General features: G+C 37.7%; 1 pseudogene; it reads right to left on the bottom strand.

Annotated features, from left to right (window-relative positions):
- Positions 1–7,980: 7,980 nt before the first annotated feature.
- Positions 7,981–8,210, bottom strand: LOC131814107 (reactive oxygen species modulator 1-like; annotated as a pseudogene).
- Between the last annotated feature and the right edge of the window lie 9,752 nt (positions 8,211–17,962).

Raw genomic sequence — 17,962 nt, 5'->3', positions numbered from 1 at the left:
AATATTATAAAGGCTATTTTGATGGGAATCTAAGTCAAATAGTAAAAAGGGAAGATTTACAAAGCAACAGAAAGCATATGTAATCCATTTTATATCTATTATCATGGTGTTCAATTCACTGAGATGTTGGTTTTCTGCTGCGTAAGTGAAGTATTAGACTGAATCGCTTTCAGATTCATTTTTTGAGAAAGGATTTGTGGAATGACAGGAAGTTTGGGTTTTTAATCTTCTGCCTTAAAAAGGGGTAGAATTTCAGTTTTGTGTGTTATATAATATTGTATAAATCATTTAATCTTCTTAGTCTCAGTTTCTTAACTATAAAATGAAAATAGTAACACCAAAAATTGTAAATGCCTTTGCTGCTTCATCACACAAAATTTTTATTTGTTTATAAGTCAGTCTCTGAACTTTTTTTTTAAGATTTATTTTATTTATTTGAGAGACAAAGAGTACATGAATACATGCGAGAGGGGGGAGGGGCAGGGAGAGAGGATCTCAAGCAGATAGGCCTGGATCTCATGACCCTGAGATCATGACCTGAGCCAAAATCAAGAGTCAGACACTTAATCAATTGAGCCACCCAGGCGCCCCAGTCTCTGAGCTTTTTGAGGGCAGGGACTATCTCATCCATCTCTATATCTTGAATATCTAACACACACCAACAAATAAAAGTCACTCAACAAATATTTGTTAAACGGTATTGAATCAACTATTTGCACTGCTTTTGATAACAATATTCTAAAGGTTATTTTTATAAAAAAGAAAATATCAGTTTTAAATTCAGATAGTAGATTAGATCACTGTTTATCAAATATTCATCTTCATCCCTCCCCTTAATGAGAAGAATATATTTTCTCACCCTTTAAATGTAGGCTTGGAGCAGAGTAGCGCAGCGGAAGCATGCTGGGCCCATAAATGTAGGCTTGGCCATTTGCTTTGGCTAAGAGGCCGTTAGTGGACATGACATGAGCAGATGTTTTTTTTGTTTTGTTTTGTTTTTTTAAGATTTTTATTTATTTATTTGACAGAGAGAAATCACAAGTAGGCAGAGAGGCAGGCAGAGAGAGAGAGGAGGAAGCAGGCTCCCTGCTGAGCAGAGAGCCCGATGCGGGACTCGATCCCAGGACCCTGAGATCATGACCTGAGCCGAAGGCAGCGGCTTAACCACTGAGCCACCCAGGCGCCCATGAGCAGATGTTTGAATTGTGCTTGCACAATTGGGATTGCTTTCACAAACTCCTGCCTTTCATTATAAGATAAGTATGCCTGGAGTAGCTACTAGTCCAAGGAGGGTGAAAGACCCTTGGGAGCAGGCCTTGGAGTCAGGGCATAGTTTGATTATCACCATTATTAACAAGTTCTTAGGTGATACTGATAGGAATGTAGATTGTGCCTGCAGATTACAGATTAGATAAATGGAAATAAATTTTGAAAAAAACTTGACCAGCCTAAAGTATTCATCATGCCACCCACATCAGTCAGTTAATAAAGATATAAGCAGTGAACTTGATAAGTCAGTTAAGTAACAGTTTGGTTAAGAAATTTCTTACTTTCCACTTCATACAATTGCTAGAAATTTTCACTGAGGTTATGACTATAAAGTAGTCAGCAGGTACCTGGTATATGAAAACACTCAATAAATATTATTATTATTGTTATTATTACTATTCTAGTTTTCTTTTTATTAATTTTAAAACTCACCCAACAGCCAAATAATCACCTCTGTGTCTTCATGTAAGTTATTTAATCACCTGGGTTTCTTCATCTGTAAAATAAAATGGTTGGAATAGATGATCTTTCTCTAGATTGGAAATTCTCTAGTTTTACATTAACAGGAATTCATCACACCTGTCTTAATTAAGGTTTTACATTCACTGAGGGTGCTCCCTCTTTCTGATCCCAACTGATATCCTGAAAATCTTGTTTCTTATTTATCTCATTTGAATTTTTCAACCTGTAGAATCTTTCTCTTTTTTTTTTTTTTTGAAAAAGTACTTTGGACTTTAGGTCAGTTTCTACCCTTGCCTGAGAACTTAGAACTTAAGTATTATAAAGAGAAAAACCCAAAGAGGAAAGGTTGTATAGTATAGAATACTATATCCAGCTAGGCTGTCATTGAAAATAGAAGGAGAGATTAAGAACAAAAAACAAAAAACAAAACAAAAAAACAGAAAGAAAAAACTTCCAGAACAAACAAAAATTAAAAGAATCTGCAAACACCAAACCAGCCCTACAGGAAATACTGAAAGTGATCCTCTAAGCAAAGAGAGAGCCTAAAAGTAACATAGACCAGAAAGGAATGGAGATAATATACAGTAGCAATCACCTTACAAACAGTACAATGGCACTAAATTCATATCTTTCAATAGTTACCCTGAATGTAAATGGGCTAAATGTCACAATCAAAAGATGCAGGGTATCAGAATAGATAAAAATACAAGACCCATCGATATGCTATCTACAGGAAACTCATTTTAGACCCAAGGACACCTCCAGATATAAAGTGAGGGGGTGGAAAACAATTTACCATGTTAATGGACATCAAAAGAAAGCTGAGGTGGCAATCCTTATATCAGACAAATTATATTTTAAACTAAAGACTATAATAAGAGGTGAGGAAGGACACTATATCATACTTAAAAGGTCTATCCAACAGGAAGATCTAAAAATTTTAAATATCTATGCCCCTAACATGAGAGCAGCCAATTATATAAACCAATTAATAACAAAATCAAAGAAACACATCAACAATAATACAATAATAGTAGGAGACTTTAAGACCCCCTTGCTCAAATGGACAATCATCTAAGCAAAAGATCAACAAGGAAATAAAGGCTTTAAATGACACACTGGACTAGAAGGACATCACAGATATATTTAGAACATTCCATCCCAAAACAACAGAATACATATTCTTCTCTAGTACACATGGAACATTCTCCAGAATAGATCACATGCTAGGTAACAAATCGGGTCTCAAACAGTACCAAAAGACTGGGATCATTCCCTGCATATTTGTAGACCATACTGCTCTGAAACTAGAACTCAATCACAAAAGGAAAGTTGGAAAGAATTCCAATACATGAAGACTAAAGAGCATCATACTAATGAATGAATGAGTCAACAAGGAAATTACAGAATAATTTTAAAAATCCATGGAAACAAATGAAAATGAAAACACAACTGTTCAAAATCTTTAGGACATAGCAAAGGCAGTCTGGAGGGGAAAGTATATAGTGATGCAAGCCTTTCTCAGGAAACAAGAAAGATCTGAAGTATACAACCTAACCCTACACCTAAAGGAGCTGGAGAAAGAATAGCAAAGAAAACCTAAACCCAGCAGGAGAAGAGAAATAATAAAGATCAGAGCAGAAATCAATGAAATAGAAACCAAAAGAACAGTAGAACAAATCAATGAAACTAGGAGCTGGTTCCTTGAAAGAATTAATAAAATTGATAAATCCCTGGACAGACTTATCAAAAAAGAAAAGAGAAAGGACCCAAATTAATAAAATCATGAATGAAAGAGGAGAGAGCACAACCAACACCTAAGAAATACAAACAATTATACAAACATATTATGAGCAACTATACATCAGTAAATTTGACAATCTGGAAGAAATGGATGCATACCTACAAACATATAAACTATCAAAACTGAACCAGGAAGAAATAAAAAATCTGAACAGACCCATAACCAGTATGGATATTGAAGCAGTCATCAAAAATCTCCCTAAAAAACAAGAGCCCAGGGCCAGATGGCTTCCCGGGGGAATTCTACTAAACATTTAAAGAAGAATTAATACGTATTCTTCTGAAAATGTTCCAGAAAATAGAAATGGAAAGAAAACTTCTAAACTCATTTATGAGGCCAGTATTACCTTGATCCCAAAACCAGAAAAAGACCCCATCAAAAGGAGAATTAAAGACCAATATCCTTGATGAACCTTGGTGGTTGCAAAAATTCTCTCCAAAATACTAGCCAATAGGATCCATCAGTCCAATAAAAGGATTATTCACCATGACAAAGTGGGATTTTTTCTTGGGCTGCTAAGTTGGTTCAACATCCACAAATCAATCAATGTGATACAATACATTAATAAAAGAAAGAACAAGAACCATATGATACTCTCAATAGATGCAGAAAAAGCATTTGAGAAAGTACAGCATCTTTTCTTGATCAAAACTATTCACAGTGTAGTCATAGTGGGTATCATCAATATCATCAAAGCCATCTATGAAAAACCCGCAGCAAATATCATTCTCAATGGGGAAAAAACTGAGAGCTTTTCTGCTAAGGTCAGGAACTATCCACTATCACCAGTGCTATTCTAGTACTACAAGTACTAGAAGTAGTAGAAGTCCTATGTCAGCAATCAGACAACAAAAGAAAATAAAAGGCATCTGAATCAGCAAAGAAGTCGTCAAACACTCACTCTTTGCAGATGATATGACACTTTATGTGGAAAACCCAAAAGACTCCACTCCAAAACTGCTAGAACTCATAAAAGAATTCAGTAAAGTGTCAGGATATAAAATCAAAGCACAGAAATCAGTTGCATTTCTATATACCAACAGCAAGACAGAAGATAGAGAAATTAAGGAGTTGATCCCATTAACAATAGCACCCAAAACACAAGATATCTAGGAATAAACCTAACCAAAGAGGCAAAGAATTTGTCCTCAGAAAACTATAAAGTACTCATGAAAGAAATTGAGGAAGAAATGGAAAAACATTCCATGATTATGGATTGGAAGAACAAATATTGTGAAAATGTCTATGCTACCTAAAGCAATCTACACATTAAATGCAATCCCTATCAAAATACCATCAACTTTTTTCAAAGAAATGGAACAAATAATCCTAAAATTTATATGGAATCAGAAAAGACCCTGAATAGCCACAGGAATGTTGGGAAAGAAAACCAAAGTTGGTGGCATCAAAATTCCAGACTTCAAGCTCAATTACAAAGTTATAATCATCAAGACAGTATGGTACTGGCACAAAAACAGACACATAGATCAATGGGACAGAACAGAGAGCCCAGAAATGGACCCTCAACTCTATGGTTTCCTGACAAAGCAGGAAAGAATGTCCAATTCTGTTGAATGTCTTCAACAAATGGTGTTGGGAAAATTGGACAGCCACATGCAGCAGAATGAAACCAGACCATTTTCTTACACCACACATAAAAATAGACTCAAAATGGATGAAAAACCTCAAGGTGAAACAGGAATCCACCAAAATCCTTTAGAAGAACACAGGCAGCAACCTCCTAACCTCAGCTGCAGCAATTTCTTCCTAGAAACATTGCCAAAGGCAAGGGAAGCAAGGGCAAAAATCAACTATTGGGATTGCATCAAGATCAAAAGCTTTTACACAACAAAGAAACAGTCAACAAAACCAAGAGACAACTGACAGAATGGGAGAAGATATTTGCAAATGACATATCAGATAAAGGGCTAGTATCCAAAATCTATAAAGAACTTATCAAACTCAACACCCAAGGAAAAAAATCATCCAATTAAGAAATGGGTAGAAGACATGAACAGACATTTTTGCAAAGAAAGCATCCAAATGGACAACAGATAGATGAAAAAGTGCTCACCATCACTTGGCATCAGGGAAATACAAATGAAAACCACAATGAGAAACCACCTCACACCAGTCAGAATGGCTAAAATTAACAAGTCGGGAAATGACTGATGTTGGCAAGGATGTGGAGAAAGGGGAACCCTCCTACACTGTTGGTGGGAATGCAAGCTGGTGCAGCCACTCTGAAAAACAGTAAGGAGGTTCCTCTAAAAGTTGAAAATAGAGCTACCTTCTATCCAACAATCGCACTACTGGGTATTTACCCCAAAGATACAAATATAGTGATCAGAAATGGCATGTGCACCTGAATGTTTATAGCAGCAATGTCCACAATAACCAAACTATGGAAGGAACCCAGATGTCCATCATCAGATGAATGGATAAAGAAGATGTGATATATAGATACAGATAGAGATAGAGATAAAGATATAGATATAGATATATGTATAAACCCAATGGAATACTATGTAGCCATCAAAAGAAACAAAATCTTGCCATTTGCAATGATGTGGATGGAACTAGAGGGTATCATGCTAAGTGAAATAAGTCAATCAGAGAGAATTATCATATGGTCTCTGATATGAGGAATTTGAGAGGCAGGGTTGGGGGTCATGCGGGGTAGTGAGGGGGAAAAATGAAACAAGATGGTACCGGGGAGGGAGACAAACCATAAGAGACTCTTAATCTCACAAAACAATCTGAGGGCTGCTGGGGGGATGGAGGGAGGGATAAGGTGGCTGGGTTATAGACATTGGGGAGGGTATGTGCTATGGTGAGTGCTGGGAAATGTGTAAGCCTGATGACTCACGAACCTGTACCCCTGGGGCAAATAATATATTATATGTTAATTTAAAAAAATTTTAAAAATTCTGTATATCAACATTCTTACTATCAGTATAACTCTACTTATTCACTTAATTTAATAATGAGAAAGCAAAACAGAGCAGAAATGAAGTGTACAATTGCCAAAATGATTAATTTACCATTGCCAGTTTGCTTTCTTTTGCAATGCCCTAAGTCTTTGGCTGAAAGTTGTTTTTACTGGAAATGTGTTCTGCATGCACACTGAATCTCACTGCCTCTTGCCTATATGATAACTCCCCCTCTCTTGCATCACCAATTTTCTCTCTGCTGCATCTTTGTTCTCTGCTCAAAAAATGCTGTTTTATTTCTCCCATTTTAGAAAAATCAAAGCGTCTCTTGGTCACAACTTTCTCTAATTACTGCCCATTTTCTGCTTCCTTTTATAGAAAGGCTCTGTGCACATTCACTTTCCATATCTTCTTCTCTCATTCTCTCTTGAGTGGACTCCTATCAGAGTCCCTTCCATTTCAATAAAACTGTTTTTTCCTTCATTGCCAATTAACTTCTAATTGCCAAATTCAGAACCTGATTCATGGTCTAAGCTAACCGTCCTCCTTACCAAAATACTCTCTGTTAGACTTCCAGAACCCTACATTCTCCAGCTAGCCTGTCCTTCTACCTCAGTGGCTAGTCTTTCTTGATCTTCTTTACTGAATCCTCCTCAGTTCCTGACCTCTAATGTTGGAATGCCCCAGCTGAGACCTCAGACATTTCTTCACTAAGTACATTTATTCTCTACATGATCTCACTTACCCATCCAATGGATGTACGGCTTTCAGTACCACCTATATGCAGATGATTTCAAAATGTCTCTAGTCCAGGCCTTCCCTGACCATTCTTTCTACACCCTCCTGTTATTTTTTCTTTTTTTGAATCACTTTTAAAATCTATTCTCTTAGCAACTTTCAAATGTGTAATATAGTGTTACTAACTATAGTCACCATAATGTACTTTAAATCCTCAGGATTTATTTATTTCATAAAAAGAAGTTTGTACCTTTTGACTATCTTCATTCATTTGCCACCACCTACCTCTGGCAATCACTGATCTGTTCTCCATATCTATGAGCTTCTTTTTTGAGGGGAGGGGAGTTGCTTTTTTTAGATTCCACATATAAATGAGATCATATGGTATTTGTCTTTCTCTATCTGACTTATTTCACGTAGCATAATGCCCTTGAGGCCCATCCATACCGATGCAAATAGCAGAATTTCCTTCTTTTTACGGCTGAGTCATATTCCACTGTGTGTGGATTGTGTCATACATTGATAGACACTTAGGTTGTTTTCATATCTTGGCTATCATAAATAATGCTGCAATGAACATAGAGGTATATTTCTCTTTTCAAATTAATATCTTTGTTTTCTTCAAATAAACACCCAGAAGTAGAATTGCTGGAACATATGGTGGCTCTATTTTTTTTTTTTCAACTACTCAAAGACTTTTGTTTTATTATAGTGCATGAGCTGGGACTGACAGGAAGGGGTAGATGTAGTAGGCAACCACTGCCCTGATTAGCATCAGATACCCATCCCGATGGCTGTGAATGTGTCAAAGGTGTCACCACTCTTCGTGGTTTTCCCAATGACACACATCAGCTCCCGATCCTGCATTCAGATCCTGAGACAGGAAAAGGTGTAGAAGAGCATCCCAGCCATGATGCCCGCTGCTCAGCCCATCACAAATCCCATCTTCATGTGGTAGAAGTAGCTTGGCTGAGACTGTTCTTAGGCCCCATGGTCACTGGCATCTCACTTGCAGCTTTAACCAGTCAGTTTTGGTGGCTCTATTTTTAATTTTTTGAGGACCCTCTGTACTGTTCTTCACAGGGGCTGTACCAATTTATATTCCCACCAACGGTGCACAAGGCTCTCTTTTTCCACATCCTGGCCAACAGTTGTCTTCTTGATAATAGCCATTCTGACAAGCATGAGGTGAAGGTTTATCGTGGTTTTGATTTGCATTTCCTTCATGTTAGTTATTTTGATTAATGATGTCATTTTCTATTCTCTTTCCCCACTTACTTTTTAGCAGCGACTTTATATTATATATCTACTTATTTATTTTCTTATCGTGTTCCTTCTAGACTAGAACGTAAACTCCATGGAGGGCAGGGATTTGATCTTGTTCCTTGTATCTCTAGCACCCAAATAGCATGTAGTATGATATATATTAGGTACTCAATAAATATTTATTAAGTGAATAATTAATGACAAAATTCTTTCTTTCAGAACGTTCAACACCGATTTATTTTATGCAACAGTGATAGACAAGCAATAGCTTTAACTCTCAGAGTGGGATTACAGCAGGATGCCTGAGTTACACTCAGCATTCCAGGATGAAGGAGGATGAGCTGAAGGGCACAAGAAGGAGGCCCTATACAGTGGTAGTAGTTCTAATTTGTGTTCAAACCAGGGAATGGCAAATCCAGTCCAGTCCAATGCAGATACTAGTTTTAGGGTGGGGAGACAATGGGATGGGAGGGCCTGAATATAAGGACAGCTTTATGATGATCAGGTGAAGAGCATAGACTGCAGGCCTCTAAATAGTAAACAAGGTTATCCAGGGAAACTATCCGATGTTCTGAAGCAAAAGAAAATGTGCTAAGCCCACAGGAGACCTACCACCTTAATGCCTGTTTCCTTAATTTCAGTGCAGGATCACAGCTGCCTGCAGATAGCTTCGCGTTCAATACAGTATCAAATGTGGGATGTGCTGGGGTAGGTGTTGTGGAACAATGCAAAGATGAATAAAACAAAATTTCTACCTTCAAAGTGCCTATATATCTACAGGAGATAAGACACAGCTAATAAAAATAAGAGCATTACATAACACGTAACCTGTTCTTCAGAGAGTCATGGAATCGTAGCAAATTATATCTGTAAAGAGACTATTTCTGGATTGGGTTTAAATATAGAACTAGTCTCTTGAGTACAAGAAGAAAGAACAATTTACCAGTCACAAATCTCTTCATCTGTAAAATGTAAGCTTTAAATAGAATTCTTCTTTATGTTTCCTTCCAGTTCCAAATTGCTATCACATATATCACATATACATATATACATATACCTATTTAGATAATTAAATCTCATTAATTTGGACTTTGCTAATCTAGAATTTATGATCAACCATCAAAGTGAGCCTAACTGAATTTTAATTTTGCTCTAACAGAGATATCAGTAGATTGTTCACTAAACAGTATAAATAAATTGTAAAAGGAATGCTCACAAAGTTTAAAGAACAAACTGTTTTCAAAGCATTCAGAACTCCTTTTTTGTAAACAAATAGCTGAACTGGACATCAGCCACTTGGACTGTTGTTTTGATATGCTTCATACAGATCCCTGGGCTAGGGCCCAAAGGACAAAAGGGGGCTGACACACCAGTCCCTTGATTCTCATCTCCGTTCAGAGCCTAGAAGTCAACTTGGTTTGACTGAAAGAGAAGACAGAGGAAATCACATCCAGAAGAAACATGGCCTTGCTGATTATTCCTTAAGCCTCTTACTGTATTTCTTGTTCTGATAGTAAAAAGTGCTATGCAAAGTGTACACTAGGAAAGATCTATTCTTTTTTTATTAGCACGTTATTACCTAAAATCTATTCATTTGGCAAGATTTATCAAATGTCTACTGTGCATTAATACATATCTTTGTCACATGATGGATTTTTCAGTGCCATATGTTTATTTGTCCACAGCTCTTGAAAATATGCTAGAAGAATACCTCTTATTACACAGTTAATTCTAATGGGAATTTCAATTACATTGTCTCAAAAGGCTGCATGTGGACCTCACAGGGGAATGGGAATATTACCAAAATAGAAATTAAGGTGCTTAGGGATATAAAATTTAGCAAAACTTTTAGGATGAAGGCCAGAAAAGCAGAAATGTAAATTGAAAAAAAGCCAGGAAGGGAATGGAAAATGAGATCACGGAAACCATGCAACTAGAAATCTTCACTATAACTCAGAAAAATAATAAAATGAATCATGAAGAGGATATAGACATGGGAAAGCAGGAATAGGAGTCATACACCCTATCAGCTGCTCTCTGTGGCAGAGTCAAACACAGACTAAGATAGGCCATGGTCCTCAATCTTCCTTGAACAGATTGAGGTCATATCCAACTTGGTGTCTTTCCAAATGCTGCTCTCCTCACCCACTGCCCAAGTTTTCAGATACTGGTCATTCTTCAGAGCATTGCTGCAATTCCAGTTTTACCTTAACTATAGCCCTCTCTAATTCCTCCTTCCAAAAATGACAACCATTTTCTGGATGCTCCATGAACTTTCATAACACCAAAGTTTACCACTAAATGTTTAAGAGATGTTGAGTTCTTCTGGATTAGACTACAGATATCTTATTTTCAGGATTCATGCCTTAAACCTTTTAATAACTTATGAACTTATTTATGAGAAAAGTCTTACAAGACACAAAAATTAAATCATATTAATTATATATTTAATGAATTGCCTTTGTTGAAAATAGTACTGTAGGAAAGTGAAACTATTGCAGAAAACTTGGGAGGTGTGGTCCACATACCAATTGCACTTAACTCCTTAGAAGACATAAAAGACATAAAAGTAAAATTTTTTTAACTAAAATATTTTTGACTGATGTACTAATTGATTGATGAATGTTTTAATAAGGGAATTTTTTCTTACCTAGATCTTTCATCCCAGCCTATATGTTAATAATGTATGAGGTTGATTAGTGCAAATAATCAGATAATATGTCCTAATGTAAACTCAAGACATTCACCACCACCTAAAACCTGCCTGACCTCCTGTATCCTCTATCTTATTTAATGACATCACCATTCACCCAGTGACCTAAGCCAGGAACCTGGTGGTCATCTAGCATTTTCTCCTTGCTCTCAAATTCTATTCCTTACCTAAAGGTTCTGGAACTAATTTCAACTTGTATGGGGAGAAATTTTCCCACACACCACCAAGCAATTCTCAGATGCCAGCTCGGTGTTCTACAACTCAACTCAGTTCTGACAGTACCTGGAGAGAGCATCCAATTCCACAGGCTAAGGGCTCAGTCTCACAGGAATGTCTTCACCCCCGACTCCCATTCTCACCCTCACTCCCTCCACTTTATATGCTAGTCCTGTGTCCAGGTTGTTGCAATCAGCTCTAGACTGGTGGGTCCCAAGACTCCCTCTACTTAGTAGATTACTGATTTATAATAAAATGATGTGACTCAGGAACAGCCAGATGGAAGAGATGCATAGGACAAGGTATGGGGAAAGGGCAGGGAGCTTCCATTCTTTGAGTGTGCCACTCTTTCCAAATCTCCCTGTGTTCACCAAACTGCAAGCTCTCAGAACTCCATCCTTTGGGGGTTTTATGGAGGCTTTATTAATAGCACAATTGATTAAATCATTGGTCATTGACCACTGGTGATTTATTCAACCTCTAGCCCCTAGCCTCTCTCCCCTCCCCTGAGGTCAGGGGGTGGGACTGAAAGTCCCAACCCTCTAATCATTCCCTTCTCCTGGCCATCAGCACCCATGCCCATCCTTTGGTTACACAGTTTTTCAAAAGTAACCTCATCAACATAACAAAAGATACCTTTCTGGTTCTCATCACTTACAAAATTCGATGGGTGTTAGGAGAGCTCTGCCAGGAAAGGGGGATAAGATCAAATACATATTTCTTATTATAAATCACAATATCATATTATCAAATTCTTGTGATGCTTTCAGATTCATCCCTGCCTCTTCTTCAGCACAGCTTTTACCTTGGTTCAGGCCTAAGCTTCCCCACCCAGGTTCAATGGTCATCTCCTAACTGTTTGCTTTATATTTGTTCTCACCTTTTTCCAATCCATGCCACATATAGCTGGGGATGATCTTTCTAAAATGCAAATCTATTTGTGTCATCCCCCTTCTTAAATATTGTAATGACTTTTATGCTTAAAGGATAAAGTTCTAACTTCCTTGTAAGTCATTCAAGGACCCTCATAATCCGGTCCCCTCCTTTCCTTTTTAATATCAACTTTGGCCATTTACCTATATACATTATAGCTTCTAATCATGCTAAAATTGTCAGGCTTTGAAACACCATGCCATTTCCTCTCATTCTATAAAGCCATCTTTGACTCTGTATGCATTTAAACTATTTGAGTTACCTTCAGACCTAATTCAAGGGCCAATTTCTTTCTTGACCACCCCTGATACTTTGGCTGATACTTTGGTCATCATTAGACCTGGTAATTGCCTTCAGTCTATTTGTTCATATACCTATTTTACTAACTGGATCTTCTTTACTCTCAGAAGGGTAAAAAGGGTCATAGCAGATTCTGGTATGCAAATAGAGTACATAATTTGGCATCTCGTATATCAGCAGCTTCATAATAGCCACTCAAAAGTTTGTTGAATATTGGTAAGTCAATGATGAGTTTACAAGAAAAGGAATTTCCTTTATAAGAAAAGGAATAAAAGCTCAGAAGTAGCAGTGAACTTGAAGTAGGCTGAGACTAGCCCAAGATGGTATTTTCCTGACATTGCTAAATTGCAGGCTTTTATAAAGGGGCTAAAGGTGAGGAGAGAAAAGAGTTTGAATAAGTAGTGAGTCAGTGAGTAAATCATGATATGAAACAGAAAAATAACTCAAAGACTTGTACCTGGGAGGTTAGCATATTGTCAGCACCTTAACAGAAAATAAGTCTGACCACACATTCAAACCAATTCTCATCATCTGAATCAGAAAAAAAAAAAAAAAAAAAAAAATGTCTAAGAAGGGAAATTGAATGGTTACCTACAAACTACCTATAAATGTCCTTGTCAGTCTGAGGGCTTATGCCACCTGGTGGCAGTTTACTCAGTTTTAGCTTCAACTCTTTAAAGTGGTGTGATGACTGAGTTGGATGTATAAATCAATGATTAAGGGAGACAAAGCTCTGTGGTGAAAAAGAGCTCTGACCTAAGGATCAAGAGAGTAAACATACAGCTCCATATTTTTATGGGGTGACCTTAGAAAGTCACCAGATCTCTGGGTCTCAACACTCGTGTCTATAGAGTCTCTAAGTAGGTGATCTCTAGTGCCGTGTCCAGCACTAATAGTATTGACTTTATATTGGGACTTCAATATGCTCATCTAGAAAAAAAATTAGGTAGCCAAAGATGATGATATATAAAAATCCCTTAACATTATATTATTTGGTTTTTTGAGTAAGTATATATGGAAAAAGGGAAAAGACCATTGTCATGCAAGAGCCACAGAAATAAGAGATAGGATATTAAGAATATTAGAGCTGAAATATAGGTTAGGGGAATTTAGAAAATGCATGTGTGTGTTTAAGAAGTGAGTTATAAATAACTCTAAAATGGTGAGGGATGAGAAGACCATGAAGGATCTTCTATTTCGTCAATGTGTGTGTGAACATATTGGAAGGAGAGAGAATGTGGTTGAGAGTAAATGGCAGGAAGTACTAACATTATTAAAATCTCTGCAGTCACTTCTGGGTAGGAGCTTGAATATAGACAAAACTGTTTCTAATGATTTGATACAATGGCTATTTTCCAGATTAAAAAAGTTTGACATCTTAAATTCAGTTGCGGGTGGGGGGGGCTGGGTAGAATAGAGGACTAGTAACAGTATACATTCTTGAGTATATATTGCCACCCAGTGGATGAATGTGCATGACGCACAATACATTTATAAAGGGAAAGACAAAGGAAGACTCTAAGAGGTTATGACCATGATGCTTGTGTTAAAGCTTTGTTTATGCTCAGTGAAGGTCAGATATCGTAGGTGATCCAAACGGAATCACCACTCTTTTAGAATGCCGGACTAGATTTTAATATACATTTTCCAAGTATTCTGATAAACATTATCAGAAGCTTTCAGCAATGAGAGAAAAATATTATGAGTGTGCTTACCTCCATGTTAGACACTAAAGTCTCATTAATGCTAGTGAAACTTATGTCCATGAATTTCCAATAAAACAAGTCAGAGACACTTAACTTACAATAAGCCAGAAAGAGGGTTCTCAAGGCAGAGATTAGAGATTCAAATCTTGGTTCTCCAGGTGCTAAGAGATTTGATATAAAGTCTAGACTCAATTACATTTTTGGCATAAAAATCTTAGAGTTTCCCTTCATTTGAAAGTGAGTAAAGACTTACTAGAATAGAGGGGTGCCTGGGTGGCTCAGCGGGTTAAGCCTCGGCCTTCAGTTCGGGTCATGGTCTCAGGGTCCTGAGATCGGGCCCTGCATTGGGCTCTACTCAGCAGGGACCCTGCTCCCCACCCCCCTCTGCCTGCCTCTCTGCCTACTTGTGATCTCTCTCTCTGTTAAATAAATAAATAAAATCTTAAAAAAAAAAAAAAACTTATTAGAATAGGGATATACAGGGGCACCTGCGTGGCTCAGTGGTTTAAAGCCTCTACTTTCGATTCAGGTCATGATCCCAGGGTCCTGGGATTGAGCTCCACAGCATCGGGCTCTCTGCTCAGCAGGGAGCCTGCTTCCACCTCTCTCTCTCTGCCCACTTGTGATCTCTGCCTGTCAAATACATAAATAAAATCTTAAAAAAAAAAAAAAGAATAAGGATATAGAGAGACAATGGATGGAAGTTGGATCCCTTATGTATTGAGGTCATGTTTATGGAGGAATTTTTCTAGTGGTTCAGCTTGGAGTGGCACAATAATATCCTTTTCATTGGATAACTCTTTAAGAATCTTCTTACTGAGCTAGGAGCCCAACTGGGGATGCTAGATCCCAGAACCCCAAGATCATGACCTGAGCAGCAGATGTTTAACCAACTGAGCCACCCAGGTGCCCCAAAATTCATGCTATTGTAATGACATTAGAAGTCCAAGGAAAACTAGTCTGGGGCTTTATTTCTTGGTTGTTTAGACAGTATTCCTATCAAGAGATTTATCCATTCACTTATGAACACCTCTAGATAAGAAGCCCAGTACAAATGTGTTTCTTTGTTGGGTCTTTACTACAAGTTGGAAACAGGAGAGTCTAACTGTGGGTAAAAACAAAAACAAAAACAAAAAATAAAAACATGGCTGAAAGAGACAGATCTCTATTGCAAACGTTCTTTATACTACATTAATACATCATTATTTAAATAACTTCAACTAAATGAGGATATACAAGTACCTGGTCACAGGTTCTCAAAATTCGCTTTGAAATGCACTGATGCCTGGTTCTAACACCACCTGTCATTCTAATTGAATTGGTTTTGAGTGTTATTTATTTAAAGATTTTATTTATTTATTTGAGAGAGAGATAGCATGCAAGTGGGGAGAAGGGAGTGGGGCAGAGAGAGAATCACAAGCAGACTCCACCATGCAGACCTTGGAGTCCAACATGGGGCTTGATACCATGGGCCTGAGATCATGATCTGAACTGAAATCAAGAGTGTCGCAAGTGCCGACAAACCGACCAGGGTTGAGAGGGTAAGAGGATGGTGAAAAGAAATTAAGAGACAAAGAGATGGGGGCAGGAGGAGCACCAAGGAAGATGTCCAATAGTGCCAATTTTATTGCAGGCTGCAAGGCATTATATAGCTAACAGAAACAATCATAAGAAAAGTATCTATTTTTAGCTGATTACTAAAGAATTTGCAAGATACACAGAAAATCCTTCGAGCTTTCCCATTATCTATTTCCCAAGCACCCACAGCAGACATTCTAGTGCCAGATGTACTGACTTCAAGGCCACTTAAGACACAGTTTATGTAAGCACAGCAGTCTTACAGTGGTGTAGTCTATAGCCCGTGCAAGGACAACAAGGACCAGTCAAGAATTTCTGACCCCAGCCAAATCGTCTCTATCTGACTAGCAAACATGTGGGAAGTCTCATAGGTGAGCGCCCAACACATAGCACAGACCCTTTCTCAGTGCTACTCGACTTTATCGATCTAAGCCTTTTGTTTGGCTATAAAGCCTTTTAAAAAGGCACAAGTCAGGGCCTGGTTTGGTCCTCGTCTCAAGCCTTACCATGGCCTCCCACACAAGAGTCAGATGTTTAACCAACAAGCCAACAAGGTGCCCCTGGTTTGGGGTGTTTTTTAAAAGTTTACCAGGTTTGGGACACGTGGGTGGCTCAGTTGGTTAAGCAGCTGCCTTCGGCTCAGGTCATGATCCCAGCGTCCTGGGATCGAGTCCCACATCGGGCTCCTTGCTCAGCGGGGAGCCTGCTTCTCCCTCTGCCTCTGCCTGCCATTCTGTCTGCCTGTGCTCGCTCTCTCCCCTTCTCTCTCTCTGATAAATAAATAAAATCTTTTAAAAAAAAGTTTACCAGGTTAATTCTATTCATGTAGTCAAGGTTGAGAACTATTGCTCTAAAGATAGAGTCTACTAAAACAAAGAAAACAAAACAACTTTACTATTTAACTTTCAAATATCAAGAGCGCTATTGAAAAGCTATTTAATTTTCATCAAGATTTAATTTAATTTTCATCAAGAACTACCTGTTTGATCTTTACTCTCTGGGTCCCTGTCATAGTGATTTGTTTAAATGGTTGTATTCATTTCATTAACAGGATGTAAATAAGTAAGTTCCATGGCATCATGGACCATGGCTCTTATGTAATATAAAATAAATATGAAAGTATATTATTACAGGAGTGAAAAAAATCAACAGTTTGCAAAATACATATTGGCCCTAATATACAGCATTCCCATAGAAGATACGTATTTTGGGGTGCCTGGGTGGCTCAGTGGGTTAAGCCGCTGCCTTCGGCTCAGGTCATGATCTCAGGATCCTGGGATCGAGTCCCGCATCGGGCTCTCTGCTCAGCAGGGAGCCTGTTTCCTCCTCCTCTCTCTCTCTGCCTGCCTCTCTGCCTACTTGTGATCTCTCTCTGTCAAATAAATAAATAAAATCTTAAAAAAAAAAAAAGAAGAAGATACGTATTTTATTTACAATTTTATTTATTTATTTGTTAGAGAGAGAGAGAAAGAGCACAAGCAGGGGGAGCAGTAGGTAGAGGGAGAAGCAGTGGGACTCAATCCCGGGACCCTGGGATGATGACCTGAGCCGAAGTCAGATACTTAACTGACTGAGCCACCCAGGCATCCCAAAGACATGCATCTTAAAGCCATAACTTAAAGTTTATATTGTTACACAAATTGGAAACCAGAAATCCTAATTTTTTTAAAGAAACATGGCTGAACACTTTAAAACAGATATTCTTTCTTTAAAATGACATTAATGTATCACAATTACTTAAATACAACTAAATATTGAAGATAGAAAACTACTTGATAAAAATGACAACACACTCCCCCTCCCCAGAATGGTTTATTATTTTTATCTTTGGACTTTGTGTTGAACCATTAAAAGATTCCTTCCCTTCTCCCTCCCTTTTTCCCTTCTATAGATATAAGTGATTATAATGTTAATCTTTGCTAGATATTAAAAATGTGAAAATGAGTAAGACATGGTCCTTACTCTGATGGAGCTTACATTTACTAGTAGACAAGTAAACAGACCAACATTTAAAAATCAGTACACTGAGGACTATAAAACATTA

The sequence above is a fragment of the Mustela lutreola genome, chromosome 13 (genome assembly GCF_030435805.1).
Source record: "Mustela lutreola isolate mMusLut2 chromosome 13, mMusLut2.pri, whole genome shotgun sequence".
Taxonomy (NCBI): Eukaryota; Metazoa; Chordata; class Mammalia; order Carnivora; family Mustelidae; genus Mustela; species Mustela lutreola.
This window is presented reverse-complemented; position numbering and strand designations above follow the sequence as displayed.